At 43.8% G+C, this 20,665-nt stretch overlaps 1 long non-coding RNA gene across 3 annotated transcripts; it reads left to right on the top strand.

Annotated features, from left to right (window-relative positions):
- Positions 1 to 3,241: 3,241 nt before the first annotated feature.
- LOC146200126 (uncharacterized) lies at positions 3,242 to 20,384 on the top strand. Of its 3 annotated transcripts, none has more exons than XR_014705189.1 (4): positions 3,242 to 3,748; positions 6,851 to 6,938; positions 11,049 to 11,146; positions 20,225 to 20,384. It is a non-coding gene; the product is annotated as an uncharacterized LOC146200126 (long non-coding RNA). The 3 variants fall into 3 exon arrangements; XR_014705188.1 differs by having other exon boundaries at positions 6,818 to 6,938; XR_014705190.1 differs by having other exon boundaries at positions 6,798 to 6,938.
- The last annotated feature ends 281 nt before the right edge of the window (positions 20,385 to 20,665 follow it).

The following is a 20,665-nucleotide window of genomic DNA, read 5'->3' as shown; positions in this document are numbered from 1 at the left end:
ATCGCCCTCACGTCCTGCATTGGATAGCAAAAGGAACATATTATTCTTAACCGACTTCAGAATTACACGGAAGACCGTGACCTACCTCCGTCAACGATGATTGGCTTTAGGGCAAACTTGTCCACGTAGCACGTGATGCTCCAGCTTAAGAAGGACGTCCTGTACCCTCCACATGGAACTGCGACGAAGGCGGTGCTCGGGCTAGGCCTGAACAAAGCCCTTCGAGAACGTTCCGCACGAGGCAATCCTCACAAACCCCTCTAAAATGGACCCAAAAGAGCGGACATTTATTACGTCTGATCATTCCTATCCGAGCGGACAACAGAGCTAACTCTAGGTATCCTCTGATCGGATCCCATTCCTCCGGGAAGACGAGGCACGAAGGCGCGTTCCTCTTTAATCTTGCACTTATTACACTTCCCCAAAGCTCGCTGCCCTGCCGGGGCTGCAGCACGCTTTCTACGCGGACGACATCAACTTGTGGGTAAGCACGGGGAATGACGGTCAAATATAGGATACGTTGCAGCAGGCAGTTGACATAATCGATACTTACGCGTCGGGAGCGGGCCTTGAAAGCTTGCACTCGAAATCAGAACTGTTGGTTTTTAGTGCCAAGCCGCGCGGAAGAAATGCAAACCACACCCCGCCGACCCCCCTGAATGCATGTCTCAGAGGACTACCTGTCAGGGAGGTGCAAACCATACACATACTGGGCATGTACATAAGAAGCAATTGTAAAAACACCAAAACAATCCAACCGACTCACGGCCACCGTCAATCAAACTGTACGGCTCATCAGACGGGTCGCCAACAAACGAAAAGGCATGAAAGAAAAACGCCTCTGATGATTACTCCAGGACTTTGTACTGATCAGGATTGTCTACTCCCTCCCGCACCAGTAACTGCAATTCGCTGAGAGAATGAAGGTCGAGATCTTAATCCGGCAGCTGTAATAATCTGCCCTTGGGCTCCTTTTACTTAATGGTTTTACTTAATTTTTACTTAGTGGTTCCCTACTGAAAAAATTGTATGTGAGCTGTACAAGAAAGTGTGAGAGCGAATGAGAATGTATAAGAATATGTGAGTTCTTGGTAGATTAAACGTGGATTTATTAGAGCACGTAGAGCCACTGTGCAGGAACGCATGAGATTGTACAAGTTCTTGTGAGTTTGAATGAGCCCATGAGCGAGCTCACATAAGCACGCACAGCCACTGTGCAAGATTGAATGAGAATGAGCTGGTCACGTATTTGTGCGAGCTTGTAGAAGCACATGGAGCCAGTGCGTGAACAGATGCTCTAAGAGAGCATGCAAACTACGTGGCCATGTACATGCTTGCATGCTAAAAAATTAGTCGTTGAGACTGTGTAGGTCCTTCCAATATGAAAGAGGTCAAAGTTAGAGCTTTCATATAATGATTACTTCATGATTATTTGCGACAGGTACACTTTTTCATATTTCACAATTTTGGTCTTGGCTTGCAGCACATTTTCAACATTAGTAGAAAAGTGCTTGCTTCCATTCATTATGAAGAAATCTTTATATGACAACATGCACGCTGAGCAACAACTACTCGACATATCAAGCTTACTGTAAAGCAATGTCAAAAGCGAGATACTTCAACTAGATCTAATAGCATCATTTGCTTCTCTTTCAACCGTTCGTTTCTGAAAGTTGGACGCAGCCATAGATGCACGACAAAGGCTGTGTGCACAACATTGATGTGTTGCCTGCCAAGCAGATGACGGTCAAACTGGCGATCAAAATCTCCCTTACATTGTGTTTTGCATATGAATGGAGACAACTCACTATAACTGCACACTATTACCACCATTAGGCATCACAAGTTTGTATGAAGAACTGGCTTGTAGTTTCATCTGTAGAAGGAAAAGTAAATATGATAGCAGAAATGTGAAAGCCAACTCCAGTACTAAACTTCACGAGCTCATATTCACTTGTAAAGACCACAGAAAGACAATTCTCAAACGACTGAACAGCACTGACAGATGGGATGGGAGAGAAGATGACAACAATTCTGCTTCTTTATCTCCCTTACTATCTTAGAGCACTGTTCACTTAATCGACTCATTATAACCAACCAGCCTGACTCTCTTTTTCAGCACAAGGATAGGCTGAGCAAAACAGCTCCTACAGCCTTTTGAGTTTTGACTTGCACATCTACACCTATATACACCATTTTTAAGTTTCCTGAGACTATAGCAAAAATTTGCTGAACTGCACTACTCTGAATTGAAGCTTTCTGCTGCGTAATGACACTTGCAAATGTTGTCCGTCTCAATGTCAAATAAAAAGAAAAAAAATAAAGGATTGAATCGGTGATCTTAGACTAATGAAGAGATACACAAATCCTAGTACTTTATGAGAGGCGATACCAACAGTATGTGTTGCATCTTGAAGCTATGCACACTATACACATATATGCTGAATCATCATATTGCAAGGAAATGTATTTTATTTGGCATATTTTTCAGTGTAACTGTAGGCTGCGTCACGCGAGAGGCATTGAGGAAAGCTGCATGTGCAACTGCACGAATATATGTTGTGCAGTTTCCACCAGCAGTGCATAATCATTATGCTGCATGGAAAGAGCAGCTTGATTTCTTTAGCTTCTTTACTGTATGCTGTAGGCCACAGAGATAAGTTGAAATATTTGTATGGTCAGTTTCTTAATTGAAGTAAAGAGCGTGCAAACACCCCACACTGCCTTCACTTGAAGCTTGACCGGTAAGCTATTTTTGCATATCGCATATCTTTCCTGATTGAGAGTTCAGGCTTTCACCCCACTGTCCTTGCTTTTGCTATAAGCTACAGGCATTCAAAAATTTCGTCACCATTTAAGAGTTAAACACTGAAGTAGTGAGGCACATATCACACAAGAAATTATCGCTCTCAGGTGACCAGTTCGAGCTGACAGCCATAGATGTGGCGCCCATAAAGGAACAGCGGGCGAGCCGAATTGGGCTCGCCCACTGTTTTTTATGAGCGAGCACAATTAATTCAGCATCTTCTGTTTCCAAACAAATCACTTGATCTGTAAAACGCCCTATAGTCTTTCAATATTAACAAACAAACAATTGCCACTGTAACTGTTTATGAACAGGAGTTTTCGCAAGGAACTTGGCAATGAATTTGGGCCAAAGCTCCGACTCGCCGAACCACAGACCGCGGTCAACCTAACGTCCATGACAAGCAAAGCACGCAGTTTGTCCTGCATCGCGAGAAAAGAAGCGAAACTCACGGTGGTCTTTCGCTAGCACTGCTAATTTTTGAATGTACAAACTACAGGCGCGTATACACGACAAACATGCAGCGTTAGCGCGTAGACGCCCGACATCGTGCTTGCCACTGTTCGGCGAGCAGCAAAGTCGTTAGGTCAGCGACTTCCGAAACCGAAACAAGTCGAAACCAGACGAGGCAGCCGAAGCGGATCGAAGTGCTAGCCGTAGCCATTATGAGTTGGTGGCGTCGCGCCTTTTTCTCTTGTGTGTTGTTGGGGGCCTTGCTGCTGGCGGCTCTTTATTTCGAGATATACGAGGCACAGAGCGCAACAAAATAGCTCGTGCGATGTGCAGAAGCGTGGTAAGGTTGCGTGCATACCTGTGCAAAAAGTGTGCTCGCGTGCCCGACAGGTAGTGCGTTTCCTTTGTGCGCTCTCACTGCAAACACTACGCTGACGACGGGACTATTGGAGGGCGGCCACCACTCGGCATACATTTGACATCTCGGAGGTAAGTTAATTTCCATCTTCCCTGTACATTCTCCTAAAAACTTTGCGCAGAACTGATGATGCATGCCAACACAGCGCTAGTTCGTAAACATCAAGACGCGCATGTCATTATAACATACGGTAGTTTGCTTTTGACGAGGGAAGGGTGAATGCGTTTGCAGTGTCTAGGAAAAGAGACAGTTAGTGCCAGGGGCTGCACGCTCAGAGTAGAATATGCCGTACAAATCATCACTCGTAAGACCATTGCGGGGTGCACGATGCTGGCGCCTACTGCAATTCAGCCTTCGGCAAGAATTTAGAATGGGCCAGTTCCAAGTGCCTCGACCCGGGCCTTATGTTGCGCTGCAGTTGAAGATCCGGCGCTTGTGCAGTTGCAACTACACGGATTGAATAAGTGGTAAAACCTACCTGCGTTACAACAGGGCTAGATCATTATTCTTATGTTCCATAAATATTGCGGATGACGAGATATGGAGCCGGCGAACATGCGACGGCAGTATGATTCAGCAGCAACCGTACTTATACCTCTGTCACACGGACACGGCTGAACTCCTTTCAACTCCCTTCAACCAAGGTAGCCATTACCTCGAGGGAGATACGTGCCGTGTCACACGGCAGTCCATTATGGAAGGAAGTTAAATGGAGTTTTGAAGCAAAGGAGATCGACGATCTCCATTGATGGGCGAAGGGAGTACTCTCGTTTCCAATGTGCTTTGCTTCCGAGTCATTAAATAACATATGTCTTCAATAATGTAACTTTTACTCCTAAAAATATTAGTTTTTATTGCATAAAATTGTATTCTAACTCGGTTAGTTGCATTTAATTGTCGCGACTGTACCACGTATTGCACAACGCCGCGCCTGGTGTCCAATAGAGCGGACAAAATGGCTATGTTTAGAGCATGGTCGTTGTTTTCAACAAATGTGTGTTCTTTTATATTGATATGACTAAAGCTAATTGCATTTTGCGAGGAAAATAGTAGTATAAAAAATATTTCAGTTTGTTTTGGACATTATTTTTTATATCTTTGTGCAAAATAAACAGCGCCTAATGGCCCCCTGTTGGCTGCTCTGAGAAGCTCGTTGCAAGCCGTGTGACACGGGGACAACTCCTTTAAGGCGAAACTCCCTGCGACTCCCTTGCGCTCCTTTAGACCAAGGAAGTTCAAGGTAGTTCCGAGTCGGCCGTGTGACAGGGATATTAAACTCCATTGCCGAGCCTTGGGTAGCAGAAGGGGAAAAAAAAAGTTTTGAGCTATTTTGAATTTTTTCGTCTGTATTGGGCTTGATATTTTCTTTTTCATACTTTGGTCGTGACTGAAGTAATCCCCAAAAACTACTAAGCGCATATAAATGACAGACACCAAACTCAGACCTTCAGTCCAGAAATGTCAGTAAGGTGTAAAGGTAATTATGCATTCAACAGTACCAATAGTATTGATTTTCTTGTTTAATTATTTACAAATGAAGCGAAAAAAATCTTAGTGCTGAGATGCCCCATTTTCATCTTCTCTAATATGAAATGTGAATCAAAATGTGCAGTTTTTCTGTACTCAGTATACCACTGATTCATCACAGATGTGAGAATATAAAATTCATGCAAGTTTCAAAATGAAGAGTGCATGCAGAATTCCAAGCAAAGCAAGCCTTTGCTTAAAGTATCATTCAGTTGTGGTGTTTTTGTTTAAATTTATGCATGTTTTGTAGAAGCAACGGTAGATGTTGATATGGAATTAGTGTTGTGTCTGGATCTAGATTATGAATGGCTACCACATTTATGAATTGCTTGGTTGCCACATGCACTTCCAGACATTGTTTGAACAGTCACATCACATTCTGCATTTGGCTTCTTTTTACTTTTTTTGCATGGAACTGTTTCCACTTTAGAGTGTGTAGCCTTTCACAATTCATAATTGATCGGTTGAGCATGTTTTGGCATGATAAAAGGTTTGGAAGTTCGAGAGCATTGGCCCTTCATGATGCACAAGGGGCAGACTGCTTACTGCACTGGTACCACTATCTTCCTAGATTCCTAGATATCACTCATATTTCTATACAGAATACATGTTTTCAGAAATCCATATTTCTTGTCTGACTCTGCACATTCTTCAGTTGACATAATGGGAGCTAGGGACGAACTTTTGCCTTTCTTGGTGCACTGCTCCTATTTCATTTAAAGAGCCGCCACATTTTCTGTAACCCGATTTGGGGTGCAAACACTGCATGTTCATAGGGTGGTCAGGGCGCAAACTTGGTGGCCCTGTGAAGGCCATGAACAATATGCTGATGATAGGCTGCCTTTAGACTGACTGGCTTGCATTTCTCGGTGTGTTTTGTATGTGCGAGGGTTCCATAAGCTGCCACATATATTGCTTTGATTTGATGTTGAGGTGACTGGCATGATTAAAAAGTAAATGTGATGATCGAAGTCTTCAGAACATTCAGAACATGCTGGGATTGTACTCCTGGCTTAAGTTGCAGACATTGTTTGCTGGTTATACCTTTGAGAGGAAATCTAGTAGATAAGGCTATGGGCAGAGTGCTTGCTTGGTATTCCAACCTAACCACCCAAATGTCACTGTTTACTGGAAACAGATTGTTCAAGCTTCCAGCCTTCCACTTGTTTACTCGTACATTGCAGTGAAGTGCATTTACGCCTTGGCACATGGCAGGCTCAGGGGCTCGTTCTTCGCCACTGTACTAGGTTAGACCTCCAGTTGACTCGAAATGCCTTTTGCCATTGCCATGAAATAGTGTTTAAAAGAAGGTTCGATGACAGAAATACTGTTTGCTCTCTTAGTAGGTAAAGAAGAGTTAGCATAACATCTCTTTCGAGTTACATTACCTGGCATCTCTAGATGCGCGTTGTGCCTGCTATGGGCACTGAATTCTTGGTGTGAGATCAGAGGTTCCTGCAGAATCGCAGACTTTTATAATGCTACTTAAATTATGAGCAGATCGAGGTGATAGATGACAAGACTTTACTAATAGTCAATTCCAATCACAGGGTTTAGTGACTTACAGAACATTATTTTCTGCTCTTTTTGGAGTAACTGTATTCCAAATGCAGATCCGGAACACAGGTCCCATCTTCCCAATGCAGATGGGGAGCGATTGCTGAGCCAAGATCGGTCCCTGGAGCAGTGGATTGCTCTTCCGAAATCAACAGAACCGGCTAGAAGTTTGCTTGAGTATTTGTTCAGCTGCACCTTCTATTTCCAGTAGCATGCTCTGCTGTGCTGACTGTGCCCTCTGTGCTCCATAATAGATGATTATTACTTGCCACTGCTATGAATGCAAATTGCTGTCATGAACTAGTGCTTACTCTTGAGGACAGCAAGTCTAAGATAGCAGTATTATGCAATAATCTTTTTTAAAGACCTCAGCTCGGAGTGTGACTAGAAGATTTTGTGCGGAAATCATTTTTATGTGCTATTCATGATCTTAAAGCCATTCCTGAACTCTGAAACAGTGAAAATGGTGAACTGCGACTTCCTTTTATTAGAGAGTAGTGCCAAAGAAATTTTACCCTGCTTACCCGCACTCGGCTATACGAAAGAATGGCATAAACTGTTGATGTCAATGCCATCCCAAGAAGCAGCGGGAGAAATGCAGACCTATTACAGGTTTAAAAACAGCTGGCACGTGTAGACGAAGCACGGGCTAGCACACAGAATAACAGGCAATTCTTCTGTCAGTTCATGGGCACCACCTACTTGCGCTGGCATGAGTTCCAAACGCAATGGGGACACAATCTGTACTGGATGCAGGTGCTCTTTTGCGGAGCAGGCAGACCACTTTACTTCTGGGATTGTAATTCACTGTATGTGCAGAGGAAAAGCAGGTGAACGTGTCTCTGCTGGCATATGTCGCATTGCCTGCTGTCATCCTTTTTACTTTCAATATGTGCTAATGACAGGAATGCTCATAGCACAAGTAGAGTGAAGACACTGATCTGCGCCATTATGGAAATGCCAAGATGTTAGCATGGGCAAACATCTCTTTGCATCACCGCGAAGCTTGCTAAGGCTCAGTTCAATATACGAGCAAGCTAATACAATGCGGGCATATGTCAGAGAGCTCTTTAGCTACGGGCCTACGCAACTGCTGCCATACCTTTAATGAGAACTCTTGACTAAAAAGGCAACATTTTACAAAGAGCAAAGTAAATGATAATGACTTTTTCTTTTTCATTTAACAAAGCTGGTGGTCACAGTGAAGAACTCATGCCACGATTGTTAATATGCCTCTACTGCCCCATTTGTAAAGCAAGCATATTGAAATTCTCGAATGAGCATGGTTACAGTCGTGAGCATCTCTGTTCGATGTATGTCCATAAGGGTGGCATATTGTTTCATTGTTCAAAAGAATTCTAAACAATAGGTGGTTTGGAACTTAAAGGAGAAAGAACAGAGAAGCTGGCTGTAGAGGCAGAAATACTGCAAATGGTGGGTGGTGGACAGGTGCCAAGCTGTCGGTATCTGCACTTTGCAAGGAGCCTCATGCTACTCATTAGCCGCAGCTTGGCCATACCCAGCTTATATAAGCTTGGCTTGTACAAAACATGCCTGCAAATGTAACCCTCTTCAAGGCTGCCTGCACCCCACTGTGGTGGTTTCAGTGTTTAGGGCATTTGACTAGTGAGCTGGGTGACGCGGGCTCGGTCTGAGCCGGGGTGGTTACATTTCGGTGGTAGCAAAACGCTAAGTCCCCATGTGCTGTACAGTGTCAGTGCACATTGAAGAAGTGCAGATAGTCAAAATTATCCAGAGCTACCTACTATTGCTGACCCTCATTGTCTAAGTTTCTTTGGCATGTTGAACCCTGTCATCAAATCAAGGTTGCCTACTGTTAGCGTTAGTAGATGACCTTCGTAATGCCACAAAGTCTGCTCCTCACCACTCTCCGAAATTTTGTTGTTTGCAACTCAACTCAGGTTACTTACAGTTTGATGACCCCTTTTTCTGAAACACTAGCAGTTGACGAACTCACTCCCATGCAGTGAACTCTGAGAAAAGTGCTGATTTAGTCATAAACATTTTTTTTTCATGAGAATTTGGTCAGTCATATGACCATTGAAAAGTCATCTGTTGATATGTTCATGTAACAAGCTAGGTAGCTTTATAGATGGCTTGGATATGATATCAGAAGTGCTATGATGGTGAGCTATGCTTAGTGTCTGCAATACCTTCATGATGAATGCGGTGAATGCAGATGACATTTTGCTCCACTTTTATTTCACCAGTGGGTGCCTGGTGAGTTGTCAGTGCAAGCTATTGAGTTTCACTTTCTTCATGCAGTTTACAGAGCTGTGGAATCTTGATAATAGCAGAAGTATTATATTTATGGTTCACTAACTACTGTTTTTTTTAAAATATAAAATAAGTAAATGCGCAGTCAGCAACCCTGGAGTGCAGCGTGCTATTCACCTGGACACCATAGATATTTTAATCATGCCATACCCCTTTGTTACTTTCAGTTTTCAGTTCTACAAGTCTTGATCACGGTAGCTCATCACTATACTCGGGGATAACTGTGGCTATGCAGCTGAAGTTAGGCAGAAAGGAAGAGGCAACATACCTCTTTCCCCTTGCCATGTAGAGTGGGTTACTTCAGCCCTAGTGACCTTGCATTAACTCTCCAACTTCCTCCCTTCACTTCAGCCCAGTACACTCCTAGCCCAAATAGTGAGCAAACCACTCTTCACGGCAAGGGGACAGAAACTTTTCTCCTTTTCTTTCGTACATAGACTCGGCTGCATAGCCCCAAAACATTGCCTCCATGTACAGCAAGATTCAATGCCACATTTCTTCTCAGTGTCAGAGCACCCTCTGCTTGCTCTGTACCGCCCTTGCAGCAGCCCAGTGTTTTGTTTACCACAGAAAATCATGTCTGTGCAAGCTGTGTTGGCATGGAGAGCTGCATATCTGAGCCAACTTTCATGCTTTATGATGAGGCTCTCATTGATTGGCTTTAAGTTCCATGAAACGTGGTCATGTGTGTTGATTAGTGTCACATGAAGTAAAATTTCACTGACTAAAATACAATCATAAGGATGTAATTTGGGTGAGTTGGTAAGGTGTCATCTTGAAATTAGCAGCACGAAAAAACAAGGACGTGAAAAGAAGCAAGCAGATGCTAACTCGCAACTAATGTTTATTGATGCAAATAAGAAATATATAATGCCAAGCAACACTGCAAACCGCTCAGTCACCAATAAGCAGACAGCAAAACATGAATCACTAAAACTTCCGAACGGTTCCATTTGAGTAGATATAGGTAGAGGTCAACTTGGCTGTGCATTGTAAGAATGCACTGGTTGCTTTCAGTTTCTTTCTGCTGTGCACATTCTGGCTGTCATCCATTGCAAATCAGCTGAGAAATCATTGAAGCTAGACATATTTTACAACTAGGTAATGAATGTGTTAGTGAGCCATCCATCATGTTACCATGCAGTGAGTTGGGTTATCTAGATAGGGAACTGTTCTTAAATTTTAGTGATTCATGTCTTGCTTTTTGCTTATCAGTGATTGAGTGGTTTGCGTTGTTGCTCGTCTTCTCTATATATTTCATGTGTGCTTCAATAAACATTAGTTGTAAGCTAGTGCCCGTATTGTCTCCTTTCATACCCTTGTTTTTTCTTGCTGCTTCTTTCAAGATAAAATACAATCTTTGCTACTTCGGTCATAAAATGAATTTTAATGAAGTTCCACATCTCTTAGAAAAGTAGTATTGTAGTTGCAGGCATGTATTAGGCCTTGCAGTACCAATTAAGGTGCTCGCTCGATGTAAAGCATAAAGAAAGGGAGGGCTTGTCTGATCTCGAACCTAGTGGGAACTGGTGGATTATGGATAGGCTGTTAAAATGCACTTGCAGTTAAAGTCAAGTAAATGCTTTTTTATTTGTAACTAGGGGCACTGTGATGTCTGACTTGCTCTTTTGCCAGGCTGGCGACGAGATGGAGTGAAAGGAGTTATTTTATTTCACTGTTGGTATGTCTCGGGTGATGTCAACATTGTTTCTTCTCTGGCATTGTAGGCAATCGCCCTTCAACTAATTGAATCCCAAAGTGAAATTTTGAATTAAAAAAATAATAATTTAAGATTATTTAGCAGGCAGAGGCAAATTTCATGCAGTGACCTGCACCAGCATGTCGTGCATCATTTCAAGAAAAAAAAACAGTATTGTGGTGTTCCTACTCTGTGCCTTTATTTCTTGCTCACAAAGCCTCTGCATGTACGTGTTGCACCATATTACGTTTTCACTAATTTCTTGGGTCATGGTACTTTTTACCTTGCAGCAAGTTCCATGTGGCTTCGTAAGCAATGGCTCCTTCAAGCTCTATACCCTTTGCCGGAATTGTGCTGTGCTGTGGTGGGCAAGAAGCAGGACATTGATGTAAGTACTGAAGACATCTTTCAGTATGTGTAGTTTTTTATTTGCCTAACCCACTACTGCATTTGTGACCCCTCATGTTTATTTTGACATTTAGGTTTCTTCAGTGTTTTCTTTGCTTGCTGCCGTTGCTTATTGGCTATGACATTTGGCTGTTGAGTTTGAGAATGCGGAGTGGAATGGTGCCTGTGGCCTGTTGATATAGGCAAAATGCAAATTTGCCTGCCCACATTTGGTGCCACTGCATAGCTTGAAGAACTTTTGTGGAAGAGGGCTCTGGAAATTAACCCAGAGCCCTCCTTCTTGATGTCTCTCATAGCTCATGTTCAGCTTTAGAGTAATAAAAGGACATTGAGGACAAGCTGAAGCTGTCTTTTATTATAAATTACTGCATTCTATCCACTAAAGTGCTACTTACTGAAAATGCGAGCTTACTTTAAGATAGGAAAAGCCAGAAGTTTTGAAACAGATGTCATTACCAGCTGATTTCATGAATTCTACATGATGCATCCATACTTTATTGGGCACAGGCCCCAGAGGCTGGGCTGGTAAGCCATTCCCTTCAATATGATGATCATGGAGTGTGGTTTACACAGGTCTTTGATATCATTGAGTACGCTTGGTTTTCAGGAACTATTTCAAGGAGCTTTGGAACTCCTGAAATTATTTGCTGCTTAAAATTCTCAAAAAAATTGCATGGTTTTTCTCTAAAAGCAAGCCTACATGAAAACTAAAAGTGCACTTCAGAGGGAACAATCGAAGAGAGCATGAGCCTATATAATATAAACCCAAAGTGACAGCCTGGCATGCGTCTAGACCACGGTTACAGGTGGCTCTCTTTTTCGCAGTTGCCACCTCTCTTGTCCCTATTTAATTTTTCTTTTTTTCAGCATGTTTGTCTTTGTTTTCCTAAATTTCACACATTTATGCAAAACTACTGTGAAAAAATTTTTCTCAAATTGGAACTCCTTGAAGACCTTTCTGGAGGGTTATTTTTCTGGTCTTCCTGTCTTCAACTAGACCCGTTGATGGCTGCTTTCTTATAAATCAGCTCTGACAAATTTCCTCTCTAAAAGGCCCCCCTGCATTTTTTTGGTAGCTAAACTGAGTGCGAATATAATTTGCATGTAAAGTGAAAAGAGAAAACAGGGGAGTGTTATTGATAATACTATGCCATATGTAATCATAGACCATGAATGAAGTATGGGGTTTTTCTGGCAGAATATTTCTGCAATGCTTCTCTGCTCAGCGCAAACCCTTTCACTGTGGCGACCAAAACTGTTTTGGGGGCAGAAATAGGTGGCTGCCAGGAGACATTTCTTGTGACAATGACCACATCCATTACCTGCTCCACTCAGTAACAAAATTCATAACCCCCCCCCCCACTTCCGCCCTTCTGGTTTTCAATAGTGAAGGCATGCTTCTCGTCAGATTCGTGCATAACATGAGGTTTGATACAGAAATATTCAGCATTGCACCCTCTGCCCCAAAGGGAATTGGGAGGATATTTTGGATGTCTTCAGTGCACAATCATGTGATACATCAGTGACATAGCCTATGTGTTACGTACACATATCTTGTGGAGTTTGTATTCTTTTTTTCCTTGAGAGAGAAGCGCTGCTCAGTCAAAAAGCATGATGCAAGGGAATTTAGAGTGAGCGCCGATTCTGTGCATTTGCTATCTTTTGCTTAGCTTTCATTCTTTTTCTTTCGGTGGTTTAGTGGCGTTGGTGGTATTCGAGCAATGCAAGGACACGGAGTCAAGAGTGTTCTTCTTCACAGTGCGCTGCAGGGATTGTGCATTTGTTTTCCTCATTATAATGAAAACATGCAAGGCTAGTGCATGAGTTACTTGCACACACGCACGCCACACACATGCTGTTTTGCAGTGGCAGAAAAGAAATAACTGTCAAGACTGAGAGCATCTTCTAAGGGCACATAAACGTTGGTGTTTGAAGTTAAGTTGTAAATTCATAAAAGATGTGGCTTAGCTTATGAACCAACAATTTTCCGGCACTATCGTTTCACACAACGGGTTTAACTTAAGGTACAAGGGTGGCCGATCGAGCCCTGTGCTCTAACGTGCTGCGCACAGAAGCAATCAAATCTTGAGCGCTCCCTATACTGCTGCTCAGGTCAAAGCAACCCAAACCTCATTGAAACAAAAGTGACGTGGCTATGTCACTCCTGCATGTCCTGCATGGGCTTTTTTTTTTTCATTCTACTGGGAGAGAGTGAGAAAAGGGTTGCCTGGTCTGTGCGGGAAGGACGCAAGGGTGCTGGGATGTTGGTCCTTTAAAATGAGTGGCGGGTGGGAAGGGGGAGTGGAGGTAATGGGAGGGGAGTCTAGCTGTCCTGCGAGCTAAACGCACAGCAGTATGCATGCTTTCTTTTTTTTTATTTAGCAGTGCGGAAAAAATGAATGAATCGAGGGGGGGGGGGGGGGGCAGGCTGGCCAACGCAGGCAGCACGGTTTCAAGTGAGTGATGGCTTGGAGCTGCCTCGGCAAAGCACAGAGCAGTGTGCATGCTTGCTTTTTTCTTTTTTTTTTTGTAGCACCGAAGGTTTGACTGCTTCTGTGTCCGCACATGGGCTGGTTTTGTACCTTGAGTTAAGCCCCCCATGTGATACAAGCCTGAGTCGCTTTGGGGCGTTAAACCCCATAAAGCAAACCTTATGTGAAACATCTTGCATAATTCCATTGCTTAATCCAAACGTCAAAGTTTACGTGCCCTTTAGAAGATGCTCTGTCTTGACAGAATTACTTTTTTTTGCGCCACTACAAAACTGCATGTGTATGGGCACGTATGGGCATGCGTGTGTGCAAATAACTCTCACTCTGGTACTCAATATATATGCAGCCCCGCACACGGCAAGTACTCTTGCACATTTTTTTTAGACTGCAGAAAGCAAACGCACCATACCGGTGACATGCTGTGAAAAAACAGACGACTCCAGAATCCCGCATCGCATTGCATACCAGCCGTTCCACTAAACTATCGGAAGAAACAGAACGAAAACAAAAAATTGCAAACGCACAGAATCGGTGTGCACTACACTCCCGCGCATCGCGTCTTTTGACTAAGCAGCATGCCTCTGTAAAAAAAAAAAATCTAGGAGATATGTGTATGTGACATATAGGCTACATCACCCATGTATCACGTGACTGTGCACCCAAGATGTGCAAAAATATTCTCCCACCAAGATTTTGCTATATAATATAGGTGACGCATTGAGTTTTGCAAAGGGTCCAAGTAGGTCATTGTGCTCCTACTTTCTCCCTGGCCAATTCAAGGGGTGAGAGGCACCTAAGAGCACAATTACCTACTATAATCTATATGATCTCGAATGGGCCAGGTGCAGCAGACAGCTTGTGAGATTGAGTATAGTGACAGGAAATCTTGACTTCATAAGAATACATTGACTTCAACTCCACGTAGCCCTGAATGCCTGCTTTTCATTTATTGGCAGTTATGTGACCTTGAGGGCTCATAGACTGGCACTCAACTTGTAAACACTTGACATCTTATCATTTGTTCTCTCTGTGGGCTTTGTTCTGCGGGTTTACAAGCTTTTTACTAAAGTGGATACAGTGAGTATGCACAGATCTGTTCTCTGAAGCATTGGCTGAGTGACAGCCCAGGTCAAACCTGGTTAACTTAGAACTTCTAGCACATTATTTTTTCTGGGTATGGCTTTGGTATTCCTCCTGACATCCCAGCTTCTGACACCAAGTAGGCATAATCATGGTCTATCACTAACTCGAGTGCTGTAGTTGATCATCACATACTTCTGTGGTGCTGCACATTTTAAGTATATGAGCAGTGTTTCAGAACCTACTTAGTGCAGAGCTACGGTACAAATTTGAGGACTAATAGTAAGTTTGCTCTGCTTGGTGGCTTCCACAGACAAGGACACACTTGTGGGGAAGGCATGTTGCATACATACCTGCAGCCAACCCTTCCGACTTTTTAGAAGACTTCAGATGTTTGACCAAACTTTCTGATTTCACGATCACTGCCCTAAATCTTCCGATAAGGGGCTTCTGCCTGCAAAGAATGGCTTTTGCGGAACCAGCACCGAGGAATCAGCAGCCGCATTATAATTTCAAGCATCTCCATCAGAGGCCACACTAGCACCATCGGCATCATTGGCTAAGCAGGAAATCAATCAAAACAAACTTTAGCCGAGCAAGAGTAGGTGTCGCTGGCTGCGAAAACAGTTGGTGTACTGCGCTTCTTGTAGGCAGTGATGCACAGCTAATGCAGCCACAGTAGATATAGATGCTGTGCTGGCTTTGCTTTCGATCTCAGCTAAGGGCAGCCACTCAGTGTACTTGAGGTTAAAGGCTTTGCCCAAATGTCATGTTATCTGATCCTTCTTATTGAGCTCAGCCGCATGCCTTATGTTACTAAGCTGCTCTATGCTCAGCAATGGCGTGATTGCTCTTTTTTTTTCGGAACCAACGCAGCCAACGACAGTCACGGATGAAATTACGTGTAAATGGGCTAGTTATGGTTTTGCATTAAAAAATTTAAACAGCGCTCCGATGGTACTGAGAGAAAACTGGTGGTGGGCATGCAGATCAGTTTTGCGCTGGCTATAGAGACGTAGTGAGAACATTTGGTGGCGGCCTGCAGATATCTCGACGGACGCGCACCTTTAGACATGCATTGCATGCTTGCTGCTGCATGTTTTTATGCTTAGGATGTTTAGATTAGGACGCATCAGACACTGCCTGAAAGTAGCAGCCGCCTCCCCCTTTTGTACACAAATGCTGCCTCCTCCCCCCCCCCCCATTTTTGCAGTCTTCCCATTTTTGGTCTTAGCAAGTACGTGTTGAAAATCAGTATGCAGAAGACTAAGGTAATGTTCAACAGCCTCGGGAAGGAAGAGCAGTTTACATTAGGTAGCGAAATACTGGAAGTAGTAGGCGAATATGTCTACTTAGGACAGGTAGTAACCGCAGATCCGGACCACGAAAAGGAAATAATAAGAAGAATAAGATTGGGATGGAGCGCATTTGACAAGCACTCTCAGATTATGACTAGCAGCTTACCGGTATCGCTCAAGAGGAAAGTATACAACAGTTGCATCTTGCCTGTACTCACCTATGGGGCTGAAATGTGGAGGCTAACCAAGAGAGTTCTACTTAAGTTGAGGACAACCCAGAGGGCTATGGAACGAAAAATGGTAGGGGTAACATTAAGCGATAGAAAGCGTGCAGAGTGGGTCAGAGAAATAACTCAAGTTACCGACATTCTAGTAGAAATTAAGAAGAAGAAATGGACATGGGCAGGACATGTAGTGCGAAGAGAGGATAACTGATGGTCGCTGAGGGTAACAAACTGGATTCCAAGGGAAGGAAAGCGCAGCAGGGGGCGGCAGAAAGTTAGGTGGGCGGATGAGATTAAGAAGTTCGCAGGGGTCAAGTGGACGCAGCTAGCACAGAACCGGGTTAAGTGGAGAAATATGGGAGAGGCCTTCGCCCTGCAGTGGATATAATCAGGCTGATGATGATGATGAAGAAGTACGTGTAAAGGAAGCTGGGGCCACTAGTAGCGCGATTGAGCCTTGTGAACAATGTCAACATCTGTGCTACAGGCATCAATGGCTTGCTTGTCACATCAGGGTACTATGTACTCTATGGACACACGGTGCTGTCAAAGCGGTTGGTTCACTTGTTCTGTGGAGACATATTCACGGTAGGCAGAAGGCATGGCTTTTCAAGTGCAGTGACCATTGTGGCTCCAAGCTTTGTTTGGAAACTGAAATCAGCGAGTTGAATTTGTTGGTTTGGGTGTATATGTAGCGAAGAAGCACGCATATTTTCTTCCCTCTCCCCTGAGCCCTGCAAGCTTAAAGATCAAGTGTAGCAGCAACTTCAAATCAAATCTTAATAAACAAATTTGGTCACTAAATTTCACAGCATTTCTCAATGCATATGTCATGCTCTAAATGAACAATATCACAGCAGCAGCGACATTTTGCCTAACATTAAGCGTTTTCAGCTGTTTTTCACAGCTGCCTTTTCATGCAGCCTGTGAATATCGAGTTTGCTTCTGAATGTTCAGAGGACTTGACATTAGGACATGAGTGTTTTGCGTGTGGAATAGTTAATTCAAATTTTACCCTTGTGGCCAAATTCAAAAACATGTCTCCACTCGACGCTACCTCAGCTCCATAATGTGCAGAAAACAGTCTTTTCTCTACTTAAGGTTCAGTTCAAATTCTTGAATGCTTTTCAGCATTTCTTCCGACTTACCCTTCAGAAATATTTCTCCACTCCAGACAGCACAAGTGGCATACGGGGCAAGACTAATGGCGAATTCGAGCGGGAGAGCAGGCGCCCTCGAGAGCACTTCGAAAGTGCTCTCAGAGAAGTGGGTGCCCTCCAGTGGTAGAGCAGGAGTAGAATCACTGGCTTCCAATGGTAGCGGAGGAGGTCTTTTCCTTTGCTGAGAGCCCCTGAATGCACTCCCGGCTGCTCCCTCATCTAAAGCGAGTGTAGAGGAAGTCACATGACATAAAGCGGTGTATCCGCACCATCTTTTTTCTTTTCTCAAGTCGGTGACGCTCTAAATGGTGGCTGCAAAGCATTGCTTAGGTTTGAGAGTCACTGCTGGCATCGAAAGGGCCAAAGGAGGCAGATCGCCGCGCTGTGAGAACAAAGGCATGCAAAGCAGTTCTACATGGAGTGTTTGCTTCTCGGGTTGCAACTGCTGCTATGCGGGTAGGCGGAGAATGCTGGGGAGGGAAGTGCGGTCACAATGGTCGTGGCGTACTGCTCTCGACACGCAGAGAGCGTTCCCGTGGGAGGAAAATTACACCCTCGCTCGGCGTGCTCCTGTACTTCTCTGTACTGCTCGGCACCTCTGCTCTCGTCCCCCCAACCGAATGGGCCATAAGGCCAAAATTTGGCCCGGAAAGTGCATGCCACTACGTGTAACATGCTCATTTTCTAATGCCAAGTCCTTGTGAACAGCATCGACAAGCTGCCTCAAGAGTCACAGGCTAATAGGCTGTGGCGGCCGCTTTTCGATGGAGACTAAAAGCAAGGCGCCCATGTGCGGTGCGACATCAGTGCACGTTAAAGAACTCCAGGTGGTTGAAATTTCTGCAGTCCTCCACTACAGCATTTCTCATAGCCTGAGTCGCTTTTGGACGTTAAAAAAAAGTCACAGCCTAGTAAAATATGTTTTGCAGACTGCATGAACAAGTCAGCTGTGAAAAATGGCTGAAAACAATTCACATCTATCAACATTCACTGCCAGTGACATATGGCTGATGTAGAACAGGATTTAGGCATTGAGAACTGCTCGAACTGCTGTGAACTCTAGTGACCTAGTTGCATATTTGCCCTCTGAGTGCTCAGCGGCGAGCGTTGAGCACATGTGAGGTTCAAAGAAGCATGTTATAGCGCATGCACCCAAGCCAACAAATTTGTCTTTCCAGAAGCAAATGCCGCTTCTGTTTCCAAGCAAGCTAGGAGCTTTAATTTTAAACGCACTTGAAAAGCCATGCCTTCAACCAACTGCAAATATCTCTCCACAGCTAAAAAGACAGAACTGACCCCCCCCCCCTCAGCACTGCATCTAGACATACAAGTATATTTGAGGCAATCAGAAAGCCATTGATGTGTGCAGCACAGGTGTTCCATGGCACAACTGCACCTCCGGTACCTCGCTGTCTTCCTATTTACAATATGACATTCCCCACGATTGCACCACTGTCCCCAGTGGTTCACAGAAACCACTGCACATGTTTCATTTGCTGTTAGCCATCAAATGCTTTCTGCAACTTGGCACTCGGCGTGCTCTGAAATGTTGCTAAGGTATCTGGTGATGACTTGAAATGTGTTCACACCACAGTAGCATAATGCGATGATCAACTACAGCATTGAAATCTGCAACTGACGATAGTTATCCATGCTCAACGTCAGCCGCAGAAACTTAGGAGGCTTTTCTTGGTCGTACTTGAAACGATGTTTCAGTATTTTCGCGTCAGATTGAGGTTCTCGGAGCCAATGCTTCAGAGAGTGGGTCTGTGAATCCTTATTGTATCCACTTTCATGAAAGGCTTGGTATGCAGTAGAACGAAGTCTGCACAGTGTGTGAAAGCTGCGATGCCCCATGTTTGCAAGTGGAAGTCTAGGTGTCCCCATAGTAGTGTCATTGCCACTTATAGATGCTCTGTTTTCTCATGCACTCGAGGAGCAATTCAAGTGGAGCTTCATTTCAAAAAAAAGAAAAAGGGCCTCGAGGACCGCTTGGAGTAAAGGTCTTAGTCAAGGCATGTTTGTGAATATCAGTTAACCTGATCCCTATGCACTGTTTCCACTGCCTCGGGTGGTTAGGGTATTTCTCGACCTTATTGGAAGGAAGGCTGAGGGGCCGTCATGAATCCTAACCAAGCTTTTAGTAAACTTGGGGAGAGTTGTGCCACTTCTACATGGCATTCTCGATCACCATTGAAAGATTCCATCATCTCACTAAGCTCTTGTACCCCGCTATTGCCATTGATAATTCGCTGCTGGGCTCAAGTAATACTCGTGCACTTTTGAAGATGTGTTATCAACTGTTTTTGTACAAGTTGCAATGATGATATACTTTCCGTACTGTTCTGTGTGCAATTTTGTTTTTCTTCTATGACCATATATGTAGAATTGCATAATCTTTCATTTCAGGTTTGGTTTTATTCCTAGCTCTGTGTGCTAAGCCATATCTAGAATGCACACTTCTATTTCTCAAAGTCCAGTCTCCAGTTCTGGACAGCTCTGTTCACTCTAGTTATTGTAGCTTTCCATGAAGCAGTGCTCAGATGTCTTTGATTGATAGGATATGGTTCAAAGACCCTTGAAATATCTGTTCGACTAAGGTATTAGATTTTGTGATGGACTGATGCTGAACGCCTGTATTCGTGTGTCAGTTCGTCATATTTCTGTAGTTCAGAATCGAAACTTTTTGAATTGTTATCAATTAAAAATAGAGCACCTAATTACCCCTTTCTCAGAATGTTTTGTAAAGACAGCTGAATTTTCGGATTTTGGAATATAGTCCTGCTTTTTTTTGCATTTTGCAGATGTCGCACAGCGAAAACCTGTATCCAAGCTCGAATCCAACAGGCCAAGAGCAGCTGAAGAAGGAAACCTGCATCCAAGCTCGAACCTGGTGGACCGAAAGCAGATGTTTTGTGACCACACTGTATCAGCCAATAAAGCCAATCCAGGTGACCACATGTATCTTTTGGAAGCTTGCATTCTTTGCACTTGAGACTCATCTCATGGAGAGCATCATTTCTGCAAAACATTTTGTGTCATAACTGTAGCAGAAACTGATTGAGGCCTTGCACAAGGCCTAAAGCTGGCATATTAGTATTATGCACAACACAAACATGAGGTGTGATGTAGGAGCCTTGCAACCATGCAGAGTATCACCATAGCATGGTAGCATTTCCATGCCGAATGTCTCATCGTTTGAGATCAGACTAATGTCTTGCACCTTCAGAGTGCACTCATTCCTT

This window comes from Amblyomma maculatum, chromosome 2 (genome assembly GCF_055883805.1).
Source record: "Amblyomma maculatum isolate TAMU_Amacu chromosome 2, ASM5588380v1, whole genome shotgun sequence".
NCBI classification, from domain to species: domain Eukaryota; kingdom Metazoa; phylum Arthropoda; class Arachnida; order Ixodida; family Ixodidae; genus Amblyomma; species Amblyomma maculatum.
The sequence above is the reverse complement of the archived record's forward strand: the minus strand, read 5'-3'. Positions and strand labels throughout refer to the sequence as shown.